Here is a 25931-nt window from a genome sequence, read left to right as displayed (position 1 = left end):
TATATGACAAGTTGCTGTTTCCTTGCATCTGATTTAATTTTACCGATTGAAAAATTCTGTCTGAGGGCATACAATTTATGAGTGAAAGTTGCAACTAAATTGTTATGTTTCAAGGCTAGACTAGGTGCTTTAAGGGCTGTGGGCATTTTGTGATTTTTTTTATTTTCAGAGAAAAATTCAGGACATTAAGATACATTTTATAGGGATTCACTGAAATGAAGTAAAATATGATGAAAAACTTTCCCGCATACCGAATAAGGATTGTTCCATTTTTTCCCATTTATTTTGCTATTTTTTTTTACCATTGCATAAATTAAATAGTCAAAATGTGTTTCTCTGTGTTTGCCACAGGATTTGGAGAGACTATGAGTGGGTCCGAGGCCCGAGAGGGTCCGGTAAAGTTAATTACATGTGTCCATTTACTTTTAATGGACACATGTAATGTGTTTTATACTTTCTGTGAATATAATGCAATTAATCTTATTTCCATACTGTATCATAGACTGTACTGTATAGACACCTTATTTTGAAAAAACATATGACATTTTCATATGTGTATCCCAGTGCTAAATTCATCAAGTCCGACCCAATATGATAAATGATGTTTTATGTGCTTCTCGTATTGCGTAACATGAAGACTTCATGGTCTCTCTTTAGGTAGGGCTCTCATACTGCAACACATGTCTTTGTAAAGAGAGAAAATGACAGGATAAAGCCACTAACCTGCCTGTCAGCTCGCACTGGGCCGTTTCATTGGATTTACCATAAAGGCATGAATACATGTGCACTCCAAATTTAGGTGCGGTTAGCTTAATCGTCTTCTCACAAACGAGTGACAGAAACACTCAAAGTGGTTCAGACCGTTTGTTGCCTTTTCTAAGAAGTCAGCCATCTGCAAACGGCAATTTTTGCATCTTTCTCGGACACTTTATTATGCTTCCACATTACCAACATGTCAACGTCATTGTTTGGTAAAATTTATTCGGTCTTTTGACTTATTAGGCTGAACACCAAAAGTGCTTTTTTTGCTATTTTCGGCCTATTAAATTCTGTTGCTGAACATTCGCTTTATCCCTATCTTTTTTTGAGAAATTATTAGCGATCAAACGAAATAATTTGAATGACTGATAATCCAGAAGCTGTGTGAGCATCAGTTTTCTCTGAAAACTTGTTTATTCTTTTGGCATGTAGACTAACTTAAGCAGTGTGCTGGAAAATCCTGCCTTTGTCCAGTTTTTGAGGAGCATTTAAAAATATTGGCTTTTGAGTACAAGTGTTAACATTTTCTGAATATTAGACAAGTGACAGAATGAAGAGGTGTTATATCTGCAGTACCCCTCTAGATAACCAAGCAATCCCACATCCGCTGTATCCCTTAGTGAATAGAGATAACTAAAGACATCGTAGATGGTCACCAAAAGAGACAGACATCAGTAATTCAAGAGTAAGAGTGAGTGTGTGATCTCTGGCTGGAGGTTGCCTGCCTGTCATCATTGAGCAGCCACGGACCTCTGATTTCTACCTCACAGCTGCCATACATTCAGCGGTGGCCCTTTCCTTTAGATATGTTCCCACTCCACATGTGAAGCTTTCATCTCTTCTCTTTTCTTTCTCTTCTCCTTTCCCCCCTTTTATGATGATCAGGCCTAGCCGTGTTCTGCCTATTTTTTAATCTCTCCCTCACTCTCGCATGCCCTGACCATTTCACCTGATCCCATAAGTACCGTTTTCACTTGATCTTTTCCCTTCGGCTACACATTACTGATCATCCTCCTTCCGCCCTCCTGTCTCATTCCTCCTTCTCTTTCTTATACTCCCTTCGGCCCGTCACATAATATCTTTTTTTTTATTTTAACAAAAAATAGTTTCATTTTATTATAAAACCGTCTGGGCTACAGTGTCCACTTCTTGCCCCTTGTCTGCCTCCCTTTGCCTCTCCCTCTCTCTCTGTCTCTGTGCTTGCGGCTCCTGTGGTGACATAATTTAATATTCGTGGTGTCATAGTAAAGAGAGAGGAGGCTGTGGTTGTCAGTGTGGCGGGAAGGCTCACATTGATTTAGCGCCAGCATCACAGAGGGAGCATCTCTCTTTATTTTATTAGTAGGCTACGGTCAATCTGATGCAGTGACAGGAAGGTGGGGCAGCATGGCTCTCAAACAAACAGCTGGAAGGCAGAAGTAGAAGTGCAGTAGGAGTATGGACACTATTAACTGTATATTCACAGCAAAAGCATGTAGGCACCATTTGTGTGAAAGTATTTAAGGAAGTATTATGTCTGCTGTCTCCATTCTAACAGTTTTTCTCATCTCTAATTACACAGTGTCTGCTGTCAATGCAGTAATTAACAGAGGTAAGCTTAATGTCTGCTAAGCAATGTATAATGTATGTGTTTGACATCCGCTAAGAGCACCAGTCTGGGCCTTTAATGATAATTGGAGTTTGTGGTTAGGTTGGAGTGGGTTTGGTTTAAGTCTATTTCTGTACACTTTATGCCTCTATGCTGCGTAATTATCATTGAATCATGCCTGACTCCAGTCCTGCCCACAACTCCTTTGGAATCAATATTTTCATCTGCTAGGTGATATTTTAGCTTGGTGCTGGTGTTAGGACATGTGGTAGACATGTTTTCAGGTATATGTGTTATATATGCTCTTGTGGGGGGGTGACTTTGAAGACACAACACTGCAGTGGAACTGGGAGCAACAGAGGCTGCGCTGTCTGCATGGAGCATTCACATGCAAAAGCCCCCGGGTGACAAACATGCAAAAAATTGACAATCTGCCATTAGTGCATTTACTTAGAGAAAAATGAATAAATAAAAGATCAATAACACAGAGACAATGTTGTGCAATCAACTGCATACACAGATTCAGAAAGACGTCTGGCATACAGTTTTTACAGACAGCTGAAGGCTGAACGGAGGGTGCACTGCAGTTTGCAGAGACAATTGGAATCCTGGTGTTGGACCTTTTGATATGAAGTTACCATTTCGTGTCAGGTTACATTTTCAGGAAAAATCATACTGTGCTATCTTTTTGGACAAGTTAATGACTGTATTTGATTGCTTTTCAACTTCTCTCCTATGAGCCTCAATAGCTCTGTAAATTTTGCACAAAATCATATTTCAGTGACTTCAGTGTGAACAGTAATAATTTCTTTACCTCAAAACACTCCATTCTAGTGATATAAATGTGGATCTAGACTTAGCTTAACATTCTCTACTGAAAGATAGTCATTTTCTTTTCCTTTCATGGCTCTTTTTGCTTTGTGCATGCACCTGTGTGAACTTCCCTTTTCTGCTGACTGTCAGTAGCCAGGTCCAAATGAATCCAAACATTTTCTTGAAATAAGTATTTCAAGTAATTCAAGTATTTCATCTGTTTTAAACAAAATCTGTTTTGTTTAAAACAGATGCTGAAAAGAGGGCCTGCATGAAGAGCCAGTTTAAGATAGGAAATTCTTTTTTTGAACTTTGAATCATGCAAAGCTGCCATAGAGGAGTCACAGAACTACAATATAGGGTTGGAAATGCAGTATAATAGGTCTACTTTAAGTTTGCATATAATCATTTTAATGTGACCTCACTTATTCTGGGCAGTGAAGCAGCGCATCCTGTTGGTTAAGATAATGTTAGTTCAGTCAGCTAAAGGGAAGCGCTATTTCTAATCTTTAAGCTAAATTGGTCAAACCTAGCTTAAGTTTACAGAGAAGTTGACTGACTGGTTTAGAAACAAAGAACACAGAGAGATGACATCAACAACAAGCAAATACATAGTTTTATCTAATTATTTTGTAGAAACAAGATAGAACAGATTATGCATGTGTACAAACTTAACTCCTTTAATACTATTACGATCACCAGTGTAGTCCTGAGTGAGTTGCATTTATGGTAAAGTAAAAAAGTAAATATTGGATAGAAAGATCTGATCATCACAGGTAGACTGAGCATCGCTAGTCATTCCTCACAGATACATTTTATAGAGATTAGTCTTTGTCTCAACATTTTCTCTACACACAAGGTTTCTAGATACTTTTTTAGAAGTATGCTATTCAAATGCCAAACACTGAAACAAAAAAACAGAAAATCATTCATGCTTAAAACCCTCTCTTTCTCCAACATTCAGTCAAATGGCATATGTCAGACAACAAAATGGTGCATAAACGCTTCTATCGGGTCTTCATTGTGAAGCTTACTTCGATCGACTTTGTCTCCCTCTGTGATGGCTTACTATCTGTTCTCCTGACAGAAAGAGAAAAAAAGGCAATGACAACACCTGTAATGTAATGTCTGACTATATTTATTGTAGTAAATCTCAAAATAAAAAATTGCTCAAACATAGTCTTAGTGTGGTTGGAGGTCCAAAATGAAGATGCATTTTGTAATTGATCTGGTTCATTGTGAACGTAATCTGACTACAACAAAACAGAACACCCAAAAAGCATTCAGAAGACAAAGCAGGACTCAATGGTTTTATATTGACTGTATCAATATATTGATGTCCAATTTGTGAATGATTCTCTGGAGGATGTCGGTGGGGATTCAAGGGTACAGCAGGTGATGGAATATGTCATGTAAGATTCGATTCCATGTGTATTTGTGTCAAACGGCTGTGGAGGGATCGATCCTCTGCGCAAAATGATGTATGCGTGTATCATGTGATGAGGTACAGGGCCAAGGTTTTAGGCTGAGAGCTCTGTAATTCATTACAGCTATGTGAGCGTTCATGTTATTGTGTGTGCGTGTGTGTGTGTGTATAAGACTGTTTGTGTGATTCATAAGATGGAACCCGCCCGGCTATGAGGGAACTCATTAGACTCCTGTCGTCTCGCCTCCCGGTAGGAAAAATACCTGGCATCTGGGAGTTTATATTCCCTCTTCTTTACAACTCTCTCTCTCCCTCTGTCTCTCTCTCTCTCTCTCTCTCTCTCTTTATTGCTTCCACACGCTGTGCCACAAAATCCAAGAGCGATCACCAATCAATCTTGTACACTCACCTAGCCCTCTGTCTGCTGCTAGCCACCACCTGCCTACTCCTGTTTTCCTTCGTCGCACACTCAGCCTCCTCTTCAGTCACATTCAAACACATCCTCTTCCACGGCTTTTGTATTATATCCCATTAAGGCTCATCAGGCTCATCACCTCATCCTTCTGTAATCATGCCATCCGTGGATTCTTACCATCCTTCTTACTTGAGCCGCATCATCTATCACTCTTCTGCCCTGTCTCCACCATACTTACAGCCTGCTTTTGTAAAACTCCCGAGTGATTGCTTGTCACTGCTGATTGTATGACTCTGACATCTCTTTCCCCCCGCTCCCCTCTCACCTACCCCGTACCTATAATTTCACTTTGTCGCCATGGAGATCCTGTGTGCTTGTGCGAGTCATGTCACAGGTATAGTGCAGGTGAAAGAGGGTATGAGATGGAGTGCATTTTCATGAGAATTCACGTCACACAAGAAAGTGTACCAAAGATAAGAACAATCAAGGACAACCAGGAAGGTGTCGGGAACAAGTCACTTTTTCTGAATCCATAAAATGCGCTTGTGGAATCCAGCTACAAGTTCTACCCCAGAGAGGACTTATTTTGGGAAATACGTTTTTGGCTGTTTGAAGGTAGAATCTGAAAAAAAAGAGGTGAATGTGGGACACAAGTTGTTTTCCATTAGAACCACAGTAAAGCACATCTTATTTGATGAAGAATTCAGATGTATTAGTCATTTCAGCTAATGCCCAAGGACAACGTATACATTCAAGTTGCAAAGCCCCCTACCATGGGAAGTGGGGTGACATTGTTAAAGGGTTGTGATAGACTTTCTTTTTACCATGATCACGATCGTTCCCCTACCTTTACCAGGTAGCTATCAACCATGACAACAAAGGTGCCATTATGAAGTACCTATTTTAACTCAAACCATAATGTTTCCCCAACCTTAAACAGGTAGTCACACCTCAACAATACTGGTGTCAGAAAACAGCTTTACTTTTGCAACAGTAGTCAGTTTTTGAGAGGCTTGTGTCAATAATACATTCTCGTCAATAGATGCCAGTTAGATCAGGTCAGTTTGGGACAGTCAAACAATGTGTATCGCAGTTTAATTTGGAAGACCTTTTTTTATTTTAACTTATTCAGAAGAGATGCATTTAAAGGTTAAGTGTGTAAGTTTTAGTGACATCTAGTGGTGAGGGTTGCGAATTGCACCCCCCTTCCCCTATCCAAGCGAGTAGTGTAGCTAAAGTGCCTGAAACAGGACAAAAGATGTTGTCTAGCAAAGAGTTTCCAGTCAAGAAATTAGGTTTCTTTAGATAGATATATTAAGAAATTATATTTACTTAATTATTCAGTAAAGCCATATGTTAATTGTGAATATTATAGTTACTTGTTCATTAACAGCCACATCAAAAAATTAAGTGCTACATGATGTCTCATACATTTGTAATACATTATTTTACTGTAGTGTAATCACGCATTTTGTTACATTTTGGGAGGGTTGGCTCATCTGGACTAAGTAAATGAAGAACATCCCAAAAAATATCACATCTAGTGCATCAAGTATGACCACTGACAGATAACAGGAAAATGTACGCCTCACTGTTTCTGCACCACAGTCCATTATAAACCACATAATACATGAAGTTTACAAAGGCATAGTCAGATCAAATCTTACCAAAATGTCTTTTTTAAATTTTTGTAAATACAACAGAAACACAAAGTAGTATTGACAGCCATAATTTCAGCTTGTGGTAAAACTGTGAAACGTTTTTAATGGGCATTTAGCATGTGAAAGTACAGATTATACATTTAAGTACACAGTAGGGAAGCAATATCCCCCCAAAAAACATAGTTATGGATATTATATTGCATTTCTGTCAATAAATCCTCAGAAATATTACACACTGAACCTTGAACTATAGGGCTGACAATAACAATTATTTAGATGATTGATTAATCTGTCAATTATTTCTTTGATTGTATTGCTGAAGCTGTCAATTGATTAATTGATCTGCCAATTGTCATACATTTCATTGCCAACAATTTTAAATAAATTAGTCATGTTAGTAATCAGGTAACAATGTCCAATTTTGACCGGTTAACTTGTCAAATCTGAGTATTTGCAGATTTTCTATTTTACGTCACTGTGAGTTGAATGTCTTTTGGTTTGTGACTTTTGGTTGGACAAAAGAAGCGATCAAAACTAGTATTTTAAGACGCCACGTTTGGTTCTGCAATTGGGCATTTTTCACTGAAGGATTATTTGATTAAAAAACATAATCAATTAAATCCAAATTATACAATGATGGAGTTACAGACCTACTTGAGAAATGCAAGTTCTCATAGCTCAAGGTGACATGTTTGAATTCCTTGTTTTAGTCGACCAACAGTCCAAAACCCCAAGGTATTTGATTTTCAATGACGTGTAACAGAGAAAAACAGCAAATCCTAACATTTGAGAAGTTAGAACCAGCAATAATGAACTCATTATCACAAATGTTAATTTTCTGTCGATCGACTTAATTGTTTCAGCAGTCATTAACTGCAAATTAACTTTGACACTACGGAGGTTATCACTGAACATAGATGTGCTGTGTGTCTCATGTTTTTGTCTCATCCCCATTTCATTTTACCACGTTTCCCTCCCTTCACCCTCTTCTCCCCCAGCTTCTCCCCTCTAACCCCTCTCCTCTGCCCCCATGGACTCCTACGTGCCCTCTCTTCAGCTGCTGCGATCTACAGGGTAATGAAGCTTGTCGTCTGGAGTCTGTTCCATCAATATGTGGCCCCTCTGTCTGGACTGGGTGGGTCAGCCTGGGTTTAAACTCCCAGCCGCTACTTACCCATCCACTTAGCCTCACTATCTTCATAAGTCCTTGCCCTAGCTCTGCTAACTCTTCATTTTGTCATTTTAGCCAGGTTTAACATATCTCTTCTTTTTTCTTTAAGCTTTGTTGGTTTTCTTAATACTCTACATGATACACAAACACTGTGTAACATGCCACAAATTGGTGTATTCAAGTGTAGCACAAAAACCTGAAACAACCTTTGTGAGGACATTGCTTATGCCCTTTTCTTTATAATGGAAATATCACAATCCCGTAAGATATCACATCAAACAAAGAATCCTGCGGTATGTCTGCAAACTGCAAGAACCCCCAATGAGACCTTTACTGCCTTGAAGTAATCACCTGCAAGGCACACAGGGAGAGGAATAAAGCATGCCAAGCACAAAAGGAGAACTCATAACCATTAAAGTCGGTACAGTAATTGAATGAAAGGTGGGCTGCTGTTTTAGTGGCTGGGGGGCAGGTATGTGTCCTAACAAGACGGCAGGATGCAGGGCTTTTTTTTTTTGGTTGTTACAGTAGGTGTTGCATCATTAGATTTTAAGGGCTGATTCAGTGTTTGGATTGGGCTTAGTCAGATGTGAAATGGCAAAAGAGGGAATGCTGTCGTTACGAGGGATAATTTCACACAATGATGGATTGAAAGAAAGTGCAGTTTACATTCCTCGTCACATCCTCTTGTGTGACGAGGAGTGTGTGTGCGCTTAAGTGTCTGAATACCTGGCTGCTCCCGTATGTGACTTTGGGTATGTGTGCACTGATGAGGCTCAGTGCGTAGGAGAAGGCACTCCGCTAGGCATCCCTATCAGCTGGTAAATTCTTATCTTCGCAGCCCACATAAACACAATTGCAGTATCAGTATGCAAGAAGGGATCTTTGCTGGGGGAAAGTGGAACAGTTATAAAATAGGATTTGTGTGCGTGCACAGTCATATGTGTTTGTGTGTATTTCTCAGCATTGGCCTAGAGAGCAGGTTGTCAGCCACCGTGGCATATGGTGTGCACCCAGGTGATGAGCCAGTCTCCAGTACAGGGCTTTTGTTTGTGTGTGTGTGTGTGTGTGTGTGTGTGTGTGTGTGTGTGTGTGTGTGTGTGTGTGTGTGTGTGTGTGTGCGCGCGTATGTGTGGATGCATGGTGTGTGTGTGTGTACCTCTTTCACTCTGATGACCATCTGTGCCCCCGCTCTTCAAAGCAGCTCTTTCTGCCCAGCCACATAGACTATTGAATTATTAAACTGCTTTTGCAGGTGACACCCTAACCATTTGTTAGCTCCTCTCTGGCGGGGCACACACAGACTTGAGGAAACAATCACTCAGATTCTTCGCCTGCACCCTCCCACCTGATCCCCTATCATCTCTACGTACCCCTCTCTGGGCCACTTTCCTGTTCCCATATACTCATCTTCGACATGCTGTTGTAACTGTGGCGCTCCTTTACCACCATTGTCCGCTTATTTGATGTCTCTCTGTCCTCATTACCCCAACGCTTCGCCTCTCAAATGACTCCATGCTTAATTTGGTCTCTCTCTCTCACACACTCTCTGTCCTTCTCTTTCACACTCTCCCTTTCATTCTCTTGCTGTCCAAAAAAGTCAATCTTTCTCCCAGCTTCAGCCTCAGGGCCTGCGACCGCTTGAGGAATCCAATAAGGTTGATTAAGTGATGACAGTATAATTACAGCGATGGCACAGGCACAATCAATCTCTTGCTTCCTGAATAGGATAAATGGGCCGACCTGGGTCATCAGCTTATGGGAGATAACTTCAGTCTGCGCACACTCAGATGGAGGCCGGGAGACTAAGTGAAAGAATCAAATGCGAAGAAAGACAGAAGGCCTTTTTTTTCAATAATGTTCTTCACCATTCTTGTTTACAGAACAGGTGCTTACCTACTACAACTTTTTTCCCGCTGAACTGGATGGACTCCACTTTAGGGTTGCAGCGATGAACTGATTTCACCACGCTTTAAAACGTCAATTAATCGTAAAGGCTTCACTACACCGAGTGTTTCTGTTGCACGAAAGTAACTGTTGCAACTTGCACAAAATGAAAACAAAGTTGCACAAGCACTGCACCAGCTTAAAGTGCCATTCCCATTCAAACAATAAAGACAGAGATAATGAATGGAGATACAAGAAAATGTCATTCATTGCCAGTTTAACCTTGAAACTATTCTACTCATGCCTACTACTACTCAATGACTATATAAGCACAGTGTGTTGTTATTTTATGGAAGTTTCCTCTGATGTGGGGGAGCGACAACAATCCTCTTAAACACCCAAATTTACAACATTTTTCTAACCTATAGAGCCCATTTACACCTGGTACTAACACGCTCAAGCTAGCGTTGTAGTACTCGAGACTGGTCTTGGTCTTAAGACTGGTCTTGAGACCACTTTTTGATGGCATTTGTACTTGGTCTTGTCTCGGTTTTGGACACTGAGGACTTGGGATTTTTTTCAAGACCATTACTTTGGGAATATCAATAAATTGCTTTTGCATTGTCTGATTTATTTGTTAACATCCTCACTTTGATTGGATGGAAAACTGTATTGCTTACCCTAATTAAAAATGTGTTTTTACCGTTAACGACTGTTAATACTGTTTGTATGTGGGTGTTTTTATGGGAATATGGATCTTTCAGATCAATTTGAGATGTACCTGATCTCGTTTTACATTTTGTCGTGTGTCATGTAATGTGGGGAACTGGTCTTGGTCTTGACTCAGTCTCGCCCTCCCTCGGTCTTGGTCCCGACTTGGTCTCAGCACCTAAAAGTCTAGGTCTTGTCTTGGTCTCGATAAACTCTGGTCTTGGTCTTGACTTGGTCTCGGTTTGGGTGGTCTTGACTACAACACTAGCTGAGGCATCTGGAGATGGTTAGGCACAAACTGTGACTGGATGTCCACCAGGTGTAAATGCAGTCTGTACAGTTTTGCCACATTCTCTTCCAACAACTTGTCCATAAGCTCCACCTCTACAGAGTACCCATTCCTCCTTTGGCGTTGTTTGTAAAGGAAAAATACAGCAATGCTACTTCAGGAGGTTCATGAGGGGCCACAACGCGCAAGGTGAGTCACATGACTGACAGGGGAGGCAAATATAGTAGTATAGTACCATCAAGCTTCTCCATGGGCACCTATTACTGTCTTACCGTATGAGAAAGCTCTGCCATTCTGATTGTATTCTATTCAGGCAGAATCGTGATAACAAGACTAGATGTCTTTATCCAGATAACCTATCCAGAAAATAAACTGCATGGTAATACTAGATGTAAATGGGTTATTAGTCACACTCAGGGAGATTGTTGCAAAAAGAGAAAGAAGCATATTGGCAGGTCGGGAAACCCTCTCATCATTTATGTCACTGACATGTGAGTCAATTGCTAATCCTGCTTGATGAAGACTCCCCGCTACCTAACCCAGATTGACGTAGGCTTAATTAACAGGTGCGGTGCTCCAACTCCTAAAATTAAATACATGTTGGTAGAAAAAAGAGCATTTTCTAAATAGTCTGTTTCCTGGTGAATCTGTTGTGGCTTTTTGTTGATTTTTACCTTAACAAGACCAGACTCAGGAATCTTTTTCCTCCTGTTTGATCCTGTTGCAGTGTGTGCGGTCTTGCTTTGTCGCTGAAGTCTCTAGTAGCAGGTGGCTTGGCATCTGGTCAACATGCTCATAACCCCCAACAAAGCTCATCTCATTACTTCATCTTTCCGGTCCTATGGTCATCATTAGCAAGTGTTTGCAGATATGGTAATTTTGCTAGTGAATTTCATTGATGGTCCGTAATGAAATTTCTTTGTGACTTCCACAGATGGAAAACCAGGAGCTCTGAACGAAACCAGTAATATATACCGGAGATTGAGCTAATTTGCGGCTGAATTATTTAAGGCTACACAATTCACGACATCAGTGGTGTTTCAACACGTTTCACTGATCATCAAATTAATATGTTTATGGTTTTTACATCGTCATATCTTCAAAACCCAGTCATCTCTGAGAACAATTCGAATTAATATTAAAAAACCCTTTCTGCACTTTAAAAGGGTCAGGTGTTGTGGGTGTTTGACACAGGAGCAGAGGGTGCCTTTCATCTTAAAAGACTTAGGAAAAGAGCCATATTAATGGTCATAACTCATTGAGACTCTCCCACTCCTTTGAAGGGAAATTAACCAGAGTTAAAAGGCCTTTGTCAAGCCAGACAATCAAAGAATTAATGGCAGCTTGGTGAATATTTTAATATCTACAAAGAAACTGGATCTGCCATCTGTTTCACTTTACAAGATAGTGAATAATGGCCGTGGAAATCCATATTTCAACGAGGGGATGATTTTGGTTCCGGGAATTTTCACAGCCGATAATATGGCTGAGTGTATCAAAAGATTTACAGAGGTAACTTGAAAAAGATGGAAAATGACAATAATAAGACGCATTTTGTGATGTTGGGGCTGATATCAAAGCAGTGCCAGACATGAAACATTTCACGGAATTTGCTCCTTATCCCACCAAGGTTCAACACACATACACACACACACGCTGAAATGTACACATACTCATCAGATTTCTTGTCCGCTTCATTCCTCATTGACTCACTATCTCTTGCTCTGTCTCCTCTGTCTCTCTGTCTCTCACCGCTCCACCACGCCTTTGAAACGTCTGTCAATATTGACTTTATTTATTTAATTGACATTGCTCATGCTGACACTGGGACCTTGCATAAACAATGACGCAACGGTTTGGAAACTCTCGTGATGAACGGAAAATGGGAGGGGAATTAAAGAGAGGAGCACTCGTTCCTCGCTCCTACCCTCATCCCTTGTCAGTCCATTGGGAGGAGAAGCTTAAGTACTTTGGAGCTGGAGTGTCTGTCTTTCACACATCAAACGATTTGTTTTATCCGGTTCATATTCTCCCCTTCAGACCCTGTGCAGCCTGATAGGGCTTTGATGATGAAACGTAGAGGACATCCATGCATTATATCTGAATTGGCATGCACGGAGAGATGTGTGTCTATGTGTGTGCTCATGCACATGTGTTTGTTTGTCACTCTACAACAATGTAATTTCAGACGAGCTGCTGCTCAGACAGCGATGCCAACAACGCACCCCATTCTCGCCACCTGTGCTGCCCCGAGAACTGGTGTCATCCTCCACGTTTCTTTTTCTTAGTCTCCCTTTATTTCCCACACTCTCTCAACATTGTTAGAATACATGCAATGAAATGAAAAAGGTAATTAAGAGCAGAAAGGATTCCCTGAACACCTATAACAGGCTGTTGCAGAGCACAAAGTATCAAAAGGAAGCCAGAGGTGATTCGTAAGGAGGATAAGAAGTCTTTGTGAGGTTTGCTCACACAGATGACTACATTCTTCTAATACTGCACACATAGGATGCAGTATAGATAGTATGCAGTATTAGATGAAAGGCATTCACTTCCGTCCAAAAGTGAAAGAAGTGAGAACATGGTTCACTTGGTGAATATATGGACAGATCAGAGGTTGGCAAACTGTCAAGTATTTTGTATTCACACTGTATAATGACTTCCACTTAGTTTAAAGCAAGGGGGTAACCTTGGTATAGACATGGGGGGTACAAATGAGAGCCCACCAAAAAAAATAATAATAAAATAAATGCATTTCCCACAATTGTATGATAATTATGTACAAAACTTTTGCACATTGAGAACATATTTCTAATTGTCTGTGATTTCTCTTAGATAACGGTTGCCCCTCCATTTGTTTTGGTCAGTTGCTTACAGTTTACTGACAGTTAGACATTTGCTTTGTCTTTGATTCATAGTTATTGCTTGGTGCACATAACACAGGCTGCCTGTTTGCATTCATTATTTTTCATTCCTTCGTTCAGATTTCCTGACATACAGTAGTATTATTACTTAAAGCCCTGATATACTTAACCTCACTTACATTCCATCGCAACTAGGGGTTAAGTGTCTTGCTCAGGGACATAATGGTGGATGGGTCACAGTGGGGGGATTGAACCCGGGTCGCTCAGACCAAAGGCATGAGTCATATCCACTGCGCCATCACTACCCTATTTAACCATATTCACCATATTTAACAGTGAAGTCAATCTCTACAATGATGTGGTAGCCCTTGATACTGCTACAAATCAGATATGAAAGGAAATGGATAGACTTAACTTAGACTTAGACTTTGCATAGGCAAATGTTTGCTCAATAGCTTGGAGTTTATCATGCCTGAATGACAGACAATCTGATTTCACATCAGTGCTTATTCAAACAGGCTACACTTCAGAAGGAGGACAGGTAAGCACACATCAAACTACACATGCAGCAAAAATGTCTTGCTTGTACTACAACAGTGCTGCACCATGAACTTTACAAATACCATGAAATATCATGTCAAACTAGCAATGCATGCTGGGTACACCCCTCCCTCCAAAGGCGCAGCTTGGTGGCTACAAAAGTAACTTTTATAAATAACTAAAAAGTTTTGGCAGAAAATCACAGTAATTGCTCGTTTCATCAAAAACAAACAAACAAAAAAAAAGTATTTTCAATTAAAAATAATCCAAAAAATAAAACTTGTGCTGTCTGTGTGAGGTACATGCATAATGGCAGCCTGAAAGACAGAGCTGTTGGCATTGTTGCAACAGAGTAAATGACATCTAGAGGAACAGCAAACAAATTTTTGGCAATAGTGGAACAGCTGCAGCTTGGCCCTGCACAGTGTTTGAGTTTCAGTTTTGATGGGGCTTCCGTCATGTCAGGTAGAAAAGCTGGCGAGCAAGTGTAGCTGAAAAGAGCATTCCCCCACGCAGTGTTTGACATCGGAACTCGCACTGCTTGAATCTCGTGCTCTTTCAGCTTTCAAAGTGTATCCCACTGTCACCACTTTTTTCCTGTGTTATAAACCCACCATTTTTAGGACAGGGGCCAAAAGACATGCACGGTTCTTGGACACTCAAAAAGGACTTTACCCTGATAGGCATTGCCATGAGCTGACTGAACATTTGGTGGAGTTCAAAATTGGAGGGTGCCACCAGAGTTTTGATTCTGTATGGTGCTGATTGAGTTTGTGGAAGGCTCTGGCCAGACCAACATTGACGCAGAGGGTCTATTGACACAGAATAAGAAATTCATCTTCCTCCTGGTGGCATTTTCTAAGCTATTCAGTCAATCATTGATCTTGCCACAAAGAGCCTGCAGTCCCCATCTGTATCAGTGACCGATTGTATCGACCTTATTGAGGGCCTAAAGGAATGAATGTCATTGTAATGAACCATTCTATGCAGCTACTGTACTGGTGCAGTATGTGGCCTGCTTACTAAAATAAACCATATTTCTACTTGAAGTAATATTCTAACATGTGTTATTCAAAACACTAATCATTAAAATTTTGATAACAAATGATGTACTTATCAAAAACAGAAATATGCAAAACTTCCGAGGGTACTGAAGTCACCAACCAAGTTTTTCTGTGTGACTTCTTTTGGGACCAGCATGTGCATGTCACACATGTGCTTCGATAACTCAGTGTAGACAAAGCTGATAAGTGTCATATGTTAACAAGTAGTTTTAATTGAAGAAACAAAGAAACAAAGACTCAGAAGTTGCAAGTGGGCTTAATGGGGACGTTTACATCCTACACGTCAGTGTAGTGTTACAGTCACATTATCTGGTGTTCACTGACTACTGTGGATCTATATACACCGGGGAAGTGTTAATATTAATGGTGTTGTATTTTGCTGCTTAATTTGATCTTAATACAAGCTTAATAAAGCACCCTCTAGAGCTACAAAAAACATAACTGTTTTTACAGGCTGAGTAGAACCCTTAGGGATAAGTAAAGTGACCTTGATGTGTAAAGTCGGTAGAGTGTCCCTCTAATAACAACATTTCTATTTATGAAAAAAAAAATCTTTAAGAACCATTTTAATGTCAGTATTAACTGAATTTACACAAAGTTGTCCTCACATTGAACTAAACAGCTGCTCTTTACTTGCGTTTACACTGGCCCTGACCCTGGAAGTCTGCTGCTGCACAACACAGGCCAGAACTTCCTCAATAAATCCAATGAGAGCAATTCATTTTTTATGTTCTCCTAGTAGGATTCTTTGTCACAGAGCGCGTTAGGAATTGGTGTGACAGCATTGGTTTAGACCTGCTCCTAAACCTAAGAACACAATCAATCCAGAGTTCTCCTTCGGGAATGGTTTTTAATCCAACCAAGGAAATGGCGGCCCGAGTCTGGCACTGGAAATACCAGCCCATATGTCTCAAAGCTATCACTGTATGAGACACTACATCATGGCCATGAGTCAGACTCTAACTAAACCTGCATGGCCTGAAGTCACTACATGTGTCACTGCAGTGGGCTGGAAATATCACAGCGCTATACCCTTGCCACCATTGTACTTTGGCATGACAAAGAGGCCGTGTTATGGACGTGCACAAAATCACAAAACATCTGTAGCTAGTCACATCATGGTATTATACTTCCTCACCTCCGCATCACCTCCCTCGACCACATTCTTCCATCCCTGTTTCTGTCAAAAGCCCATGATCAAATGCACTCGCTTAGATTTATATAGTTCCATTGTGCCTTGGCAACATTTCCATTTCACCCCTCCTCCTCTGCAACCTCTCCTCCTGTGCTCTCCATCCCTTCCTCCATTTCTCTGTCAGCACGTATCTCTCTCACTATGGGTCAGCAGGTAAACATAGGCATTTTCTCTACACGACGCAGTGATGTTCTGACTTATCAGCTGTTTAAAAATGGCATTTGGCAGCAAAGTAAGGCCCGCAGCGAGCACACTGGTTCACCCCCAGTCATCTTTTTGATTGATTTACCCTCCGTGTCAGAGATCGTGTGATAGATGGTCAAGCTGAACAGCCTTAGCATCTCCCCTATCACTATAAAAGCATAAAAATAATTTCATTTATCAGGCTCTGCTCTAAAAAAACAAACAAAAAAAACTCCAATTTGTCAATGGCCAGCACATAAGCAAAATGTTAAATTGAATTAAGATTTCTTGTTATGAAAATCATTTTTAGAGATCCAATACAATGTGAGGTAATATGTTTTTGTCCTTTTTTAAAGGATTGATAAAAGGATGATTGACAAAAGTGGCGTGGAGAATAACAATTAGATGAAGGGAGTTCATGTTCGGCGAAGGGTATTCTCAATCTGCGCTGCTATCTGTGAGTGCAGGTTTTAAAAACAGAGACACTGATCAGTGAAATTAAAAGGCATTTACTTCACTTTAAGTTTAATTTGTTGCGGTTAAGAGAAGTATTCCTTTTATTGTTTTTCTTTTTGATTCTTCTAATTTTCCTCTTACTTTGAAATCCCAAGTGAATTCTCTACAAGCAACCTGTGCTTCTCAAAATGCTTTTGCTTTCATGTTGTCTGCTGAACAGCATCAAAACACACTGTGAGAACATTTGATCCTCATTAGAAAAGTAGAGTTAAGACATTACACATTGCTTACATCTGTAACTTCTGGGACCTGCTGACCTTGTGTGTATCCAGATATTTATTAGGGTTCAAACCGCGAAGCTGTAGAACCCTATTGTTTTTGTGTGTTTTAGTTATTATTATTATTAGGGTTCATACCGCTACGCGGTAGAACCCTTCTATGTTTGTGTGTTTTAGTTATTATTATTATTAGAAAGATGTTTGTGTGATTTAGTTATTAGGGTTCATACCGCGTAGTTATTAGGGGTCCAAGCCCGAGTGGGCTGGGAACCCGCGATTGCAAGGCATTGCTGTTCCCAGTACCGCAAAGCGGCTGGGAACCCTATTGTAATCGTTCACGTTAGGGTTCATACTGCGTAGCGGTTGAACCCTATTGGTTTTGTCTGTTTTAGTTATTATTGTTACTTAAAAATGTAAACTTTGAAAGGCCACGCCTGTTACACCGTAAATCTGATTTATTTAAAATTTCTCACACAGGTGCAGCTCAATGTGCTCTACAAAAAAAGCCTCAGGGACCATTAAGGTCCGCCTATAAAATTTTTCCACCATTTTGAATTTTTTGAAAATCACATTTTTGACATCTCCTCCTAGACCGTAGCTCCGATTGCCACCAAATTTTCAGTGAATCATCATTGGATCAAGCCTATTAAAAGTTGTAAAAGCATGATATCGATATCTCAATTACTTTTCAAGATATGGACCAAACTACAAAAGGGGCGTGGCTCTGGACATAATTGAACACAAATCAGCAACCTTAGGGCCAATCATCACAAAACTCACAGGATATGTTCAGATAGGTGCCTCAGATATACCTGAACAGTTTGATGTACATACGTCCCTAGGGGGCGCTACAAGCACAAGAAAGATGCTCAGCATTACACAAATTACACTATAAATCCCAAATTCATTCTCCAATCATCACAAATCTCTCAGGATATGTCCACATAAGTAAATGAAACATGCCCTGAAAGTTTCATTCAAATCAAACACCCGGGGGTGCTATAAATGAACAAACTGCAGGGCACAAAACGTATGTATAATACGTATGTATAAATGTGTATACATATATATATATATATATATATATATATATATATATATATATACACACACACATTTCTATATATATATATATACATACACCTCTGGAGTGACCATCATTGTTGCTCCATCAGACCTCTGAAGTTGGATCTCACCAAGTTCATAGGGCAAGTGCCAAGGGGAAGTTAACGACGCGGGTATTTTGTACAACAAATGCAACACAGCCGTAGTCTCGTGTTGACTTCAGTGGGGCGTTCATGCCAGGGGGCCTCGTCTCATGGTTCGTTCATGGGTGTGACCTTTTAAAACTAGTTTAAGTTGTTTGGCAAAAGCAAATCAAGTCTGAGAAGTCAGGGAGGAACTTGCACATGTGGTGAACACTGCCAGTCTCTCACTCCCCCACACACACTCACACACATTATCAAAAGCCACCTGAACAGCTGCTAATAAATTGTGGTCGGACGCATTAATCAACCTTTGATTCTCAGGAGCTCGCCACAGCAGCCTTAGTGAAAGCAGATGCAAATTGCCTCCATTATAAAATGATGGCAAGCGCTAGCTTTGTGCTCCCAGACACAGATTTCAGCCTAGTAATTATCAGTGCAATTTACACATTAACATGGAACAAAATAATGATTTGGACCCAAATCCTTAATAAAAGAAAGAATCTGAAATGTGAAAAGAGTTTCAAGGAGTTAGCTGGAATTTCTTTTTTGTCTTTGAGTGACTTCTGAACACGAAGACCATCATCAAAGTAATGCTGTGATTGAGGGCAAAATGACAACACAATCTGTGACTTGAAGTGCAGTAGCATTTAAGTGATTCTGCTTTAGTGGAGAGATCTCATGCTTTGGCTGATGCAATTTCTTTCATTTGCAGGCTTCTTTTGAACAGGATGCCCAGAAGCAATGGAATACTGTCACTGAAAAACAAAATTGAAATAACATTTTAGTGAGTTTATGCCAAATGAAAGATCTCCAAAGTTGGCCACATGGAATTTAAACACTTGCGATTTTTCTCCTTTCTGCAGTTTTAAAAAGCTGCGTGACACCAATCATTGATTGAAGCCTAATGTGCGAAGAAGGAAGAAGCTGTTTGAATGTTGATCAAACACAACTGCACTGTATGACTTGTGAGGCTGAAAAGAAATATATTTCCACCAGCCTCAGTCGTTGCCAAGAGAGGGGCTCCTCTCATTACTGCTTGCTGTGATGGGTGTAAGTTTCCCCTCCATGGCAGTGAGCTGCCATCTTAAGCTGTCATAGCCCAAAAGATATGGGACAAAACTTACCCTTTAATCAGGAACCATCACATCCCCTTTAATCAACTCAGCTGTCCACACCATGTCACTCTCTTTGCTGTCTGTACACCATGTACACGAGGATTACCTCTTCTACTTTTTATCAAAACTCCTGTTCCTCATTATTTTTAAAACAGACGGGATTCAGAGCCGGTTTTGGACAGTGATGAATTTATTTAAATTATTAAAACAGTGCTAGACTTGTAAGGATTAACATCAGAATTTGACCTCCTAAGTATCGTGATAAAGTAGCACAGAAGTAATACTAACGTTTTTGCCACCATTTTGATTGTGAACTAATCAAATCTGAAAGATCCAGCTACAGAAAAAAAAGAAGACAAATTGCTCACTAACAATAGCCTCTGAGGTGCATTTTGTACCTTCAAAATGTCATTGAAAATCATTTTCACCATGGTAACATCCTGTAGGATGTGTTCGTATGTCTGTGTACCTAGAAGGGGTGGTTTTCTACTCAAAGATCTTTTGGGTTTATTGAAGGTTCATGGTAATTGGGCATATAAAAAACAGTAATTTCCCCATTGCCCTCCATGTCCTTGTGTTCCCGGACACAGTTAAGGTTTTCTTTGTCAATTCAATTTATTTCAGCTTTGTTGGCATGAATGTCAAACAACAATTTTGCCAAATCTTAAAATAAAATACAAAACAACAATTAATTTCATACTCATTCAGGCGCGCGGGAAGACATTTTTGCTTAGCGGTGCTGCACAGTAGAATTGCACGCATAACATGACTGTGTGTGGGCACACACTTTTTAACACTTTCCTTCAACACAAAGTGGTTACAAGCATGGTTGTATGAGGTCACCAAGGTCCGTACCTCCGTAATTATAGGCCTATCCATCCATCGTCAACCGCTTATCCTGCGTACAGGGACGCAACCATTGATAACACGATCAACTTAAAGGAAGGCCATGCTGATTACACCATCGCTCCCCTCATTTCAACTTGAAAAACTGTTCCACACTCAGTGTCCACACTTGAGAAACACACGAGTGTTGGACGATACATTTTATGAATTTCAGGGTGGGTGAAATAGGGTGAAGTGTGTCTCCCCTTTTAAGGGAGACGCTGTGTGCATTTACGCACAGGGCATAGCAGCATAACTTCATATTTATATCTCCCATGCCAACAGGATCAGTCAGAATCTAACGTTAATTAATTTTTTTTTTTTCTTCTCCACATCCAAAAGCTCTCACACTCTGTCCAGGTTTATACAGAGAAACTGTCTGGAGTAAAGCAGCCGTCCTCATGATCAGTCCGGAGCTCCATTAGTCCGTCTATATTTTTTTGGAAGCTAAAAGATGAATTCTATTTCCTCTGCAGTTTCCTCTGTCCTGTCCAGTTTATAGCTACAGTTTTTAGTTTTGCTGCATAAATGTCACACTGTACTTGCTGTGACATTACTGCGTCCATGGAAACGTTTAAAATGACTGACAGCAGCCTCCCTAATCATAAAAGTAGATCGTTACAGAGAACATTCATACATCAACACAATAAAGAAATCACCTGAAAAGTTAAAAGGACTGGTAAAGGTGGGATAAATCTGAGAAAATATTTAATTGGGTTGGGGTTCGGGGGAAGCTACTGTACATGTAAATAAGTGATGTTCTTCTTGACCATCATCTAGTACTACTCAGGGCTGGACTGGGACAAAAAATCATTTTTGGCCCAGGCGGCCCACTAAAATTGGTCGGACACCCCACACCAATACACCATTCTTTCATTTAAGGGCTTAGATTAGGGGTGTGATGAAACACTTAGCCCATGAGACACAGAATTACAAAAGATTGGGGCCATGACAACAAGACAAGAATAGCCTATATTTTAATACTATTTATTTTAATTTTTTTATTTTAATACTATTTATTTTTATTTACTATACTATAACTATTTAGAAAAATTAAAGAAATATTCGATAGGGAGATTTTGAGCATGAAACATTTAATTTCCTTCATTCTGGAGACATTTTCTGCACCAGGGAAGCACAACATTCAGGCGCCAGGTGACAATTCAGAATATAAAAATATAATAGAATGCAGTGATCAGTAGCTTATTATTGTTTTTAGCTTAAGTTACTTTATTTGGACAACACAGAGTTTCTTCTATATTTACACTGCATTGCAGGCTTATTGTGCAAATAAACCTTTTTCATAGCATTTTAATTTGTTAATTAACATTTCTTGGTGCAAGCTATTTTTAAGAATATTTTTAACAAATGGTTTCAAAAAGTGGTGGCTACATGTCCCCAGGTCCCCAGTGTAAATGACCCTCCCTCCCTACTCTCTCCCTCCAGGTTGAGCTACTCCGTGCTTACGTCCACTCTCCTGCTGCTTTCTCCCTCAGCCCTATCTCTTTGCCATGTGGGTAGCGATGGGTTGACAAGCTTCGGATATTTCATGTTAAATTTGGTTATTTGTGGGGACCCTGCAGCTGCTGCGGATGATTAAATCTCACCAGTTGCTGACCTCTTGCCAAAGATCGGGCTAAATCTCCATAACCACAGCAACATCCTAATCTGCACTTGCACCTTCAAAAAGACCCTCTCCATTCCTACAAGCATTTAAATGGTAATTAATACTTAAGCCGCCAATTGTAACGGTAACCCACAAAGAAGAGAACCTGCTCTGTGCCCGACTATTTTACTCACAACATGAAATAACCGTCTGCCCTAAGGCTGACAGACAGGCTACTTTCAGGCACCATGAATAACAACTAGCCAGGGAAAACGCTGTGGCCCCACTCAAGTAGGTGTCAGGAAGTCAAGTGGGTTTTGTGTTATCTCTTCGTACTTTCAGCTGCCTATTAGCATAGCTATTCAGACTGCACGGCCCATGGCCCACAATGGGAACAGAAAGGGGAAGCCAATCTCTCTCTCTCTCTCACTTCCCTCTTTATGTCTTTCACTCTTGAGTCTTTCTCTCTTCTCGCTCCTTCACTCCTAACTAATCCGCTAAATCCCATGGGGGGCTAGAAGTCGTTGAGTTCTGAAGTGGCTTTTTGTCTTTTTAGTTTTGTGTTGGGAAGTGGGTAGTCCACCTGCTCCGAAGAATTTCAATAAAGGTATAATGTGAGTGGACTGTGTGTCTGTGGTTGAACGGGTGGCTGTGCGTGCCTGCGTCTCAGAGGTTCTCTGGGAAAGTTGTGCTGGTGAAATATTCTATGAAGTGGGCAGATTTACTTTCAAGGGTAACTTGTGAATTCCATGAGAAAAAAGGGAGAGAAGTCAGTTCAGTGTCTTTAAATTCAATACACCACATGTTTATACTGGCCCTGAACTTGTGTAATTTCTTTATCTTACGTAATAATAGTCATATGCCATTTATTGTGAAAGAAGAAAAAGGACGTGAATTACTTTTTAAGGACAGATGAACATGAAAGCAGGCAGATGAAGTTATTGTAGAGGGCTGTGTTCTTTAATTTAACACAGCTGTAGATGTATTTTTATTCCATTTATGGATATGCAATTACACTCACCTTCATATAACGGGTGCCCCTTTCATAAGCTTTGTAATAATACAATCTTAAAAGCACTGTAATTCCGGTACCTACTCCAACTTGCAAATAAGCCTTTTTTTCAGTTTTTATATTGTTTATTTTGATCAGAGCTAAAATAACAAGGCATTCCTTCCAGCACATTTTACAACTGAGGAAGCTAAGGGTGTGTGGTTTGGAGGTTGTTATAAAACTTTGCATTTATGAGAGAACCTAGGGATGAAAATTAGATGAGATTTCCATAATTTATTATTGGATAATTATTGAACAATCAATAGTCAGTTAAATGTTTAAAAATGAAGGAAAACACGTTCACTTAAAATTGGAGAGTTTATCATTAATCTGTTGAACACAGCATTTAACAAAGTACATACATTTCCCCCAATTCAACAAAAAAGAAAAGAAAACTTTTAAAAATTTTTAAAGAGATTGTGGGCTGCTCTTTTTTTTAAGTCACATACTTTGTACTCTCTTTGCTTCCTTGTTTCTTATACAGCCAATCATACTGTGTTTTTATTGTAATGTCACAAAATGGATGTTAATGTGACCCCTGATCTCAATCGAAACATCTTGATTTCAGCCATCTCAATTTAGATTTTTGGCTAATGGGTTAACAAAATAACAGTCCCCAAAGAGTATTTTTTGGTATTTCGTTCCACTTGTGAAAGATTTTCCTGCAAAAATACAATTAGCTGCTCTGCTAAGAGAGGGGCTGTACTCAGATCCTGAGTACAGATTTTGTACTGTAAGTATAATCATGAATATTAAAAGTAAAAGTGCTCAATGTACAAAATTACCAATCTCAAATTATTATTTTAAATACATTTAAAACATTAAAAAGAAAAAAAGAAAACCTTTGCAATTGTCAAGCTGGAACCATAAAATTACTATTATCAAAATAGTTACCCCCAGTAACATTGCCCCCCAAGTAAAATGAAAAGTAAACACTTCAGGAACACTACAAATGCTGAGGCTTACATCACACACCCTCACCTGGAGCAGCTTTCATGCCAAAATTTGCCACAGTGATTGTGTTAGCACACAGCGAACTGAAATAGGAGGTTGGATTTATAGAGAGTAATCACTGTGTGTGTGTGTTGATGTTTAACGCTGCGCTCTTTGGAACAGCTGTCTGCCGGAAAAATCTCCAAGTGACTCTCGCATCATGTATCTGATTCGATTATGACATTCGGTCCCAAAAACTGACTAAACCATTTGTAGTTTTAAAGATGTGTGTGCAATTCTGCCCTAGTCAGTGCAGTTGACTTTATCTTTTGTCAGTGTTGCAGATCTGGACAAGCTCAGGGTGTTTTTTTACTGTATCATGGCTCAAGGGCAGTTTTGTTTTGTAGTCTTCTGCGTAATGTTTGTGTGTAGATGTAGATTCAGATGGGCCATTTTCCACGCCTGCTCCGTGTAGTGTTAGCTTCTGGAGCACACCTCCTGCTGAGTTCAGATTAGCAGCCTCTCTTACCTGAGCTGAGTTCTTTTAGCTGAGTATCCCATGTCTATAATGCCCATCCTGATCGCACACCTTTGTGAAGCAGTCCTCTCCTCTATATCAGCCTTAAAAAACAAGATTTCTGAAAAGAAAGGATGTAGGAAACACCCTACCATAACACATTTCAACATAGTGACAAGTTGGTGTGTAAATTTTTCACATGGTGGTGATTTAATATTGGAGTAATATTTGGTATTAGAGCTTAATAAAAGCTTATCTCTCTCCACCTGAAGCTGTGACAGTTTTGTTCTGACAGGTTTTGAAACTGAAAACTACACGTAGCCTCTAGGTTTCCATGGCGCATGTATACTGTCCTCCTCTCACTGCACCATCAGCCCACTGACACACATAGTACAAGTTGTTCACTTTTGAGTTACTGTCTTGATGATTGTTTGAGTCATATTATGCCAATACCACAGTTATTGGCTCCAAATAAATACATTCATCACTCTGATGAACAGCTGATTTCTGACTCACAGTGTCAGGAACTACTCCTGTGCAATAACTCTCTAATCAGCCACCTGTTCACTGGCTATCACATATTATTTATTCACCATTCTCTATTTCAGTGCTGTTCAAACTGTTATATTGTCATTTTGTATATACTGTATATACCAAATCCACTTACCTCAAGTACATAAATGCTGCACAGTAATACTTAATTATTCCAGCATCCTTGGCACTATGCTCCAATGAACTTTATACATGTGTACATGTATACATGTTTGTATATGTACCTGTATATCATATCCACCTCCGACATGTACATCCATCCATCCATCCATCCATCCATTGTCAACCGCTTATCCTGTGTACAGGGTCACGGGGACATGTACATAATAATGATAATAATATTTTACTCCTGCATCCTTTGCACTCTGCTCACTGCACTATTTGTCAATGTGTCTATATTGTTTTTTGTTCATAGTGTGTATATTTGTGTTGTGTACACTGTAGTCTGTGTCTGATTTTATGTTATTATTGTATTATTGTACGAGTAGGCACATCGTGAGCATTGTACAATCCTGAGTCAAATTCCTCGTATGTGTACACATACCTGGCAATAAAGCGGATTCTCATTCTGATTCTGAAAACAATAGACGATTCTCTTCTGTTTCAATTGGTTTTGCATTTCGTCATAGAGAACATGAAGGATAGTGGGAAAATTTCTCAATTTTTTTGTCTTGTGCAGCCTTTTCTCTCTCTCGTCAATAACAGAATGGGGAAGAAAGGGGATTTAAGTGACTTTGAACCTGGCATGGTTGTTGGTGCCAGAC

The sequence above is a fragment of the Micropterus salmoides genome, unplaced genomic scaffold, assembly GCF_014851395.1.
Source record: "Micropterus salmoides isolate LMB-PRFRI ecotype aquatic unplaced genomic scaffold, ASM1485139v1 Ms_hic_scaffold_12, whole genome shotgun sequence".
Classification (NCBI taxonomy): Eukaryota; Metazoa; Chordata; class Actinopteri; order Centrarchiformes; family Centrarchidae; genus Micropterus; species Micropterus salmoides.
Note: the sequence above shows the minus strand (reverse complement) of the source record.